Genomic DNA, 8,752 nt, shown 5'->3' on the forward strand with positions numbered 1-8,752 from the left:
GCACATTATGTTACTCAATCACAATTGATTATGTTTCCTGCCAGCGTCTAGCTGATCAGTATAGTTGTTTGTAGATTTCCTAATGTCAGAGTGAAAATTTTACCTATATGTTGATCAAAAACAATTTTATAGGTAAGCTGACCAGGTGAAAAACTCAATAAATAATAGTATGTGTTTTCCTAGAGGGCCCAGAAATATTGAAAAATCAACTGTGGGATCTGTTCAGCTGCCCCTGATGATTCCAAGCTGGTGATTGTGTCTTACAATATTACAGCATTAATCATGTTAATGCACCACTGAAACAGACATTTCAACTTCATTGAATCCTTCTTATTTTACTTTAATTTATGCCTCAATCTGAGCTAATTTTGGTTCTAGATATTATTTGCTTATTGTCTGCTTTTTAATGTTGCTTGTCCTTGTTTTGTTACAGTTTCTTGTAATGAATATATTTAAAATGCATGGGTTGAGAATGATAGAAGACAGCTTCATCAGTGGTTCTCAAATGTATTTGATTGTGCCGGCCTTCTTTGTGTCTGTAGTAGTTTATGCCCTCCCTTCCGACTACACAAGTACATATACCGATTAAAAAAAAAACCATGCAATTCTCACTAAAACAGCAAAGTATTGTTTCAAACAGACTCAACGATCCATTGTAATAAAAGCAAAAGCAAACCTTTTACAGTGGTCAATGCTTCCAATTAAATGTGCATGCTGCATTGTAGCAAATGTGTTAATGTACAGATGGCAAAAACTTTGTATAATACTATGATGGATTTCCATTAAGCTTGCAAAGTGCACAGTGCCATCTGAGGACCTGCTATGTCTGGAGGAATCAGCTTTGCTAATTATTCATTGCTGTTGGTAAAATGTACTCAGTAAGTATTTTTCTTAAACCTTCTCAAGTCTTCCCTCCCCAGAATATATTCCATGTACCCCCATGGGGGCCTGCCCCTCAATTTGAAAACCTCTGATGTATAAGAGAAATAGAACTATATGGAAACGCTGAAACATTGCCAAAGCTGCTCAAATCACTTATAGCTAACAGGCTAAGGGACTGACCATGACATATGGGGTCTTTCACTGTTATAATGTGGGTTCGAATCTACATTGGTGCAATAGTGACTGACAATGCTCAATGACGTATGAGAAATTAATTGGTTGTACCTATCTAGTTACTTGTGGACAAGTAGCCACATTAAAACAACAAGAACATACAGCAAATCATCAGTCAGAATCAGCATAATCGATCCAGTTATTGAGAAACCTGAGCCAAGAGGAACAGGATTGAATGAGCATACAAACTGTATTGACCTCTGATCTCCACAGGTGGTCCCTCAAGTCAAGATAGAGCACATTACATTTTTGATGTGCCCCCTCCTAATGCACATGAGTAACTTTACATGAGTAATTTCATTGAAGTTAATCAGAGGCTTCATTTGATATGGGAGAAGTGGGGGTGTTGCACACCTAGACCTTGGTTTGCCAGCCCCTTTTCTTAGGTCTAGATGCACCATTATGGCTTCTATTTTTTTTGTCCCCTTCCACTCCTGACTTTTCAGGATATAGTATAATCATATGCTGCACAACTTTGCCCACCCCACTTTTTTCTCAAACAATGCCTCTGAAGTCAGTTGGATTACTTCCATGAGTAAAGCTACCCACACATTTAGTTTTCAGGTCTAGTCCCTGAGGATCCAATCTGTGCTTATAAATGTATAAAGTTAAACAGGTATATAAGGCCTGGTTTGTGCTACAAAATTAGGTCAGCACAACTACGTCGCTCAAGGGTGTGAAAAATCCACATCCCTGAGCCGTGTAGTTAAGCCGACCTAAGTCCCTATGTATACAGCAGTAGATTGATGGAAGAATTCTTGGGAAAGTGGATTACCTAATCAGATGGGAGAGCCCCTCCTGGCAGCCTAGGTAGTGTCTAAACTAAAGCTCCAAAGGAGCATAGCTGCAACAGCATTGCTGTAGCATTTTAAGTGTAGCCAAGTCCTAAGTGTTTGCAGGATAATGACCTAAATCTGTACAGCCTATACTTTGAAAGTCACCCCACTGCATTGGTCTTAAATAAAGCCCCGTGCACCATTTAAAGGCCTAAGTGGAATTTAGATAGAGTATTTGACCTAATCCATGAGTCCATCTATGCTGGGGGAGACCCCTTTAGACTTTTCAAAGTAGCCCCTGTCATAAGCATTATTATTTTATTTTTTACATAAAATATGAATTTAGTATTTTTTCCAGAAAGTTGAACCATCTCAAAATATTTACAGAGGGAATTTAATATTTCTGCTGCAATTGATCTGGTACCTGTCAAGGGAGTAAAGTCACTTTTGACCATAGTAAGCTAATAGGCCTTCATTTTTCAGTTTGGAATCTAAAGTTGTCTTGCGCTAGATGAAAAATAGAGTTGAAGGGCTTTCACTGCTGCTAAATTAAGTAATAGACTTAATCTGAGTGGAGTTAGCAACTTTTTTATTATTGTGACTTGCTCTAGGGCAAGTGCCATTTAATTTTACTGTTCTCCCTTTCAATCTAAGTAGTTAGCCAAATTCAGGGTGTTGCAGGTTGCTCCAGTTAGGAGGAGAAATTGATGTTAGGTATTTCCTTGATGCAATCTTGTTTATCTACCAAGAATATACACAGTCCTGTTTTCTTAAACAGAGGGGGAACCAAACAGCAGGAGAGAGGATTTTTTGCTTAAAAAAACCCAAGCATCTTTTGCCAACAGCAGACCCAAGATGCCCCATCTCTAAGCTTCTCTCGGGGTCACACATGATGCTTGTCCATGCTATCTGTCTCTTTATTTGTGTGTGTGTGGGGGCCTCCTGCTTCTCTTGGACTATGTCTACACTTGGAGCAGATGGTGTGATTCCCAGCTTCAGTATACATACTTGCCACCTCTTGCCAAGCTAGCATGATAAAAATAGCAGTATGGCTGCAGTTGCATGGACTGTGGTGAGTGGCACCATGGACTAGCTGCTCTGAGTACAAACCCACCTGCACCCTGTGGGCATATACTCAGGGTGGTTGCCCATGCCGCCACTTGCCACTGTTCGTGCAAGTGCAGCCATACTGTTATTTTTAGCTTACTAGCGCAATGAGTATTAGTGTGAGTCTGTCCACTGAAGCTGAGTCTCACAACCATAGCTCTAAGGGTAGGTGTAGCTATGCACAAACTTATGCATGCACTCACGAAGGCTGCCAACCAGAGAAGAAGTGGGGAGTGCATGAATGGTTGAAAACATAACAGAAAATGAAATATTTGCACCAAATCCAGTTATGATTATCACAAATTTGCTGAGTCCTCTCAAATTTAGTCCATTAAGAAGCTAATAATAAGCAAAAAATGTTTGGATCTGTTCCATAAAAAGATAAAGGTTTATGATGGACGGATCCTTTTTTTCCCCTCTTTCATAACTGATTTTTATTCTTTTCCTTATAGTGTCAGCATAGTATTATGCACAATATTAATGACTCCAGTTTCATCTTTATCTATAGCTTTTGCATATCAAATAATTTGTGACTCCAGTCAACACCTTTAATTTGGGATTCTACAATACTCTGAAAAAATATCTTCTTTCTTTTATTGTAGTCTTCACAAGCTCAGTAGGAGTCACTATTTTCTGAATAATCTTGCTGAAGTCATTTCCTTTTTCTTTAGAAAAGTGTTGTACTCGGCCTGAAAAATGAAGGTGTTGCCTAGACCCTGCTTCTGTGGTGACCTTTGCACAGATGTTGGGATATTTCCATGCAGAACTCCTTTCAGTATTCAGGACATAATTCATAAATCAGGCGAGTTGAGGCAAAGGTAGCGGCAATTTCACATTCCCCACAACCACCTCCTATTTAAATTTAAATATCTTTAAATTCATACTAGGATTATGGATTTTAAAAAATATATTTACTGGAGTACATCATTCTGTTAAAAGGAGCTAAACCTGGTTACTTATATTTGTTAAATGACTAGGGAAAGGCCGTAACTAAACTTATCTAACCTTCCTGTGAATGTGAGCCTATATTTAAATAAAGAAAAAAGAGCATGGTGTAATATCAGCTTCTGTGTAATCTGATTTCTTTAGGGAATGTTTCTATGTATATTTTCAATAATTATGAAGTGTAGATACTGAGAAGGAAATAGAGGATGTACAGATACAGAGATGTCAGCTAATACAATGCTCAAGTGACGTGAATTGTCTAAAGAGTATGTACATGTCTAATTGTCTACAGTCCAGAGCACAACAGCTGCCACTTGTAGCAGAGGTATCATCTGATTAATGACACTCTTCAATGAGTTGATAGGCTTTTCTGGTGCAGCTGATTGTATATTATACCATTTGGAATAGCAAAATATCTTTAATGGATACTTTTATTGTTCACTAAATGCTGGGATACTTTAGCTAATCAGTCATAGATGGCAAAATATATAGCTGTCAGCCAAGACCCTTCCTAAAGCTGGCTTAGTTAGTGGTCTTTCTAAAATGAATTGGTGTTTTTAATGAACCAGTGTCCAAATGGCAGAAAAATCACCAAGGGCTGGATTCACAAAGACACTTGGGTGCAGTGATGCTCAGCATCACCACTCCTAATTTTTAGAAAATCACTAGGACTCACGAAGCCTGAGTCTGGCGCTTTGTCTGCATACTTAGTAGACAGTTTCTACAGGCGAGACTGAGGGAGCCCCTTATCACAATATTCCATAACTCAGCGGTGAGGGCACTCACCTGAGATATAGTAGATCCCTGTTCAAATCCCTTCTTCCCCTTCAGGGGGAATTGAACCCAGAGGTCTCCCTCATCCAAGGTGAGTACCCTAACCATTGGGATAAAAGTTATAAGGAAGGTCATCCTCTTCCCCTGCCCCCTACCATTCTGTGTAAACTATAGGACCCGATTTGGTAGGTGAGCTCAGAGCTCACAGATTGGATTGGTCCCTGCAGGCAAATTAGGGAAGAAATGGCTATCTATCTTCCCCCTAATCCTGCATTGCTCTGGGGCTGAGCTTTCGGATGCCTGGGATGAGGCTTCAGTGATTGTGCTCAGAGGCAGAAACATAGTCGTCTAGGGAACATTCACCACAACAACAGTTTAGACACCTACAGGATTTGTAGGCAACTGAGAGGTGGTTTGCCAATCCTTGTGGAATCTGATTCTGGGCAGTTAAGTGTCAAGTCCTTTTGTGAATCTAGTGCCAAGTGGATAGAAACTGGCATCTTTGTTGGCAATCTCAGCAGACAATCTTAGCAAAGAGAATGAAGTCCCTTCTAATCTCTAAATGTGTTCCCTCCAGAATATGGATGAAGCCTACTGTAAATAGGAGGTGGTTGTGGGGAATGTGAAATTGCCGCTACCTGTGTCTCAACTCACCTGATTTATGAATTAAGTCCTGAATACTGAAAGGAGTTCTGCATGGAAGTATCCCAACATCTGCGCAAAGGTCACCGCAGAATCAGGGTCTAGGCAACACCTTCATTTTTCAGGCCGAGTACAACACTTTTCTAAAGAAAAAGGAGATGACTTCAGCAAGATTATTCAGGAAATAGTGACTCCTACTGAGCTTGTGAAGACTACAATAGTGGTATTAAGTCTAACAATTCTGGGACTGCATTTATAAATGTATTGTGTGTCTAAGAAAATAACACATTTATTATTATTTTTATTTATTATTTTCATTAATATTTGCATCGGAGTAACAGCCAGAGGCCTTGATCAGGATTTGTCCAAGTAGTAGCTGGCATTGTACAAAAAATGGTAGATATAGTCCCTTCCCTGCAGACAGGAAGAATGGTGGTACTGTCAAAGTGACAGAGAATGGGAGAGTTGCAATGATTTATGGAGGAAAGATCAAGAGTTCATATTAAATTTAAATTAGCAGGCGATGTTTGTGACAGGCTGGGATCTGCAATTGGCATAGAGGTAGGCAGGTCAGTAAATCTGTATAGACTGAAGAAAGGATGTCTTTGTTATCCTGCTCTTCTTTTTTCACCTCTCCTTTTCTTCTTTCCCATGCCTTTCTTTTTATTCACTTTTGTCCTCCCTTTGACCTTCCATTCTCTCTTCAACTGCTCTTTGCAACAATATGAAGAGACAGAAGGCTTCACCCATAGTAGATGGTATTTTGCACAGATAGTTTTGAACTGGTTGTCTAGCTAGCTAGTTGTTGTTTTAGTAACAAAGCCATTCTGTAACTTACCATATATTCTTTGTTATGAAGAGAAATCCAATGACTTTCCTTCCTTATCTTATTTCTGCTGTTTTGTTCCAAATCCCTCTGTGCTTAGAGGCCCCCAAAATGCCATGCCAAAACTGATTGACAAATAAGCCTACTCCATAGATGCTCATTTAGAAATTGCAACTGGATTCAGGACCAGATTGAGTTTTGCAACTCTGGTCCCTCTTTACTCATGTAGGATTTCTATCAGAAGTTTTGTGAAATCATGGTTAGTGTACTGAAATATGGATAGCACAATCTCAATTGCCTTCCTGTCACTGCTCTGAGTTGTGACACATCCTAGCATCATGAAGGGGGTCTCCTTTATGAATTACATCTGCCAAGAGTTTGAGGGGTTCTACTTAGCATGTGCAGATATGGCATGTGGTTGGGTTTGAGTCTTTTTTGGAAGATAGGGAAGTGAGACTTATTGACAATTATGTAATAGCAAATCCTATTTCAAGGGTAAAACTGGATTACATGGGATGAAATATGTGGTTAATTTGTTATATATTGTTCCATAAGAGTTTGTGGGAAATTATTCAGTCAGGTTGGCCCAATTTACTGCAATCCATCCATCCTTATAAAATACATTTTGAGAGGGCAGTATCAGAGGTGAAGAAGACCTCAGAGTGCTTAATAATTATCAATAGAGGCCACTTGAAGCATTTTCAGGTTACATCTAAAGTCATAATTTCAACAATCAAAAGCAAACAGCTCCCATTGGCTGGGAACGGCTAACCGTGGCCACTGGGAGCTGCAGGCGGCCATGCCTGCGGACAGTCAAGTAAACACTGTATTGTGGCCTCCCAGCGGATTACCCTGACAGGCTGCGTGCGGCCTACAGCTTGCCCCCCACTGCCTCAGTATATTGGTAAATCTCATACTGTAAATATTCAGTCGTAGGTACCTATACACACACAACCTCTTAGACATTTGAGAGTTCCTATCAATAGTTTAAAACAGAACTAAATACTCAATAGCTAGTGTAACAAAAGTAAGATTCAAAGAAAAGCTCCAGAAAAAATGACCTAGTCTGCACCATATGTTGGATGAAGAAAGAAGTATGAGCACTAGGTGAAAAAAATGAAGAAAGCTTTCAACCAACTTGGATTAATGTCTTCAGCATAAATAGATTCTCAGCTGGTGTAAATTGGCATAGATCCATAAAACTGAGTGTCTCTCTAATCTCAGTTTCATGATTAAAATTTCTGCTGTAAACATCCAAAAATGAAACAAGACCAGGGATCTGATTATGCTCTCACTGAATTCAATGGTATTGTTGCCATTGACTTAACTGGGAGCAGCAGCACACTTGTGTAAGGTGGAAGTAAATTTGGGTCTAACTGTGCTTGAAGAATCAAAACAAAGGAGGTTTTTACCTGCAGGGTGAACATCAACAATAAACCTTAAATTTCCATAGGAAATTTTTATATGAACTCACTATTAGTCAAATGCACGCCTTGCAATCTCAGAGTTCTTTGTCTGGGTGGGTGGGGAAAAGAGTTAGTAGCTCTTTAAGGATTGTTGATTAATATGCATAGGCAATTGCTTGATTACACTTGTTTGTTAATAAGAATGTTCAAGAGACTAACCAAGCTGAGCCAACTTTATTGCCTAAAGACAAAACAGTACAACCCAAAAAGGAGACATACATGCCATCCTTCTGGGAAGCATTCTATCTTTAAACATGTTCACCTTACACAGAAGGTATGTGTTAGAGGGCTTATTCCTTTACCTGCTCACTTCCCTAGTCCTTCTTGCATGAACAGAGAGCAACAATACCTAAAGTCCAAAGGTGCAAACAATTTGATGTTTATTGGGGTGAACTTTTAGCAAGCATTATTTCAGTTTTCTTTCTCAGTGTCCCCCTTCCCAGCTCTGACACCACAGAGCCTTGCCTGTTTCCTTGTCCCTGTTACCATTCCACACCCCCTTAACAAAACATGATCCAAATGCCCCACCCCCATTCCTCCCCACACTCTTACTTTCTGATTGACTGCAGACTATATAGTAAAACTTGAGTTCTGCTTATCTGTACCTTAACCAATTATTTTACTGAAATTTAACTAACCAATTTTAACATATTGTAACATAATTATTTAACCAATTATATCCCATCCCCTTAATTGGTTTACACCCAACAAAATTAATTATACAGCAGACAGAAACAATTACAGAACCAGACAGAGATTATACAGACAAACAATAGGGAAATGGGGTTACAGTAATAGAACAACAAAAAAATGAGGATTTTACATCCCAGCTATTGATAAGTGAGTTCTTGCCAGACAGGATGCTACCAAACTAAGGTTTTTGTTTTTGTTTTTGTTTTTTTTAAATCTTTCAGGCTCTCCCCTTTCTCTGAAGGTAATAAATCAGATCACCTTTCTAACAGCTCCAGATTGCCTTATTTCACTGTAACTAATCTGGAATGTGAGGCTGTAACCATTTGCTTCCCAGTTTATGGCTGCCTCTGCTGCTTAGCCAAAGACCTTAGCCTAAGAACAGGGCCTCAAACTGTCAAAGTAAAAGA

Source organism: Mauremys reevesii, linkage group 5, assembly GCF_016161935.1.
Source record: "Mauremys reevesii isolate NIE-2019 linkage group 5, ASM1616193v1, whole genome shotgun sequence".
In the NCBI taxonomy this organism is placed as follows: Eukaryota; Metazoa; Chordata; order Testudines; family Geoemydidae; genus Mauremys; species Mauremys reevesii.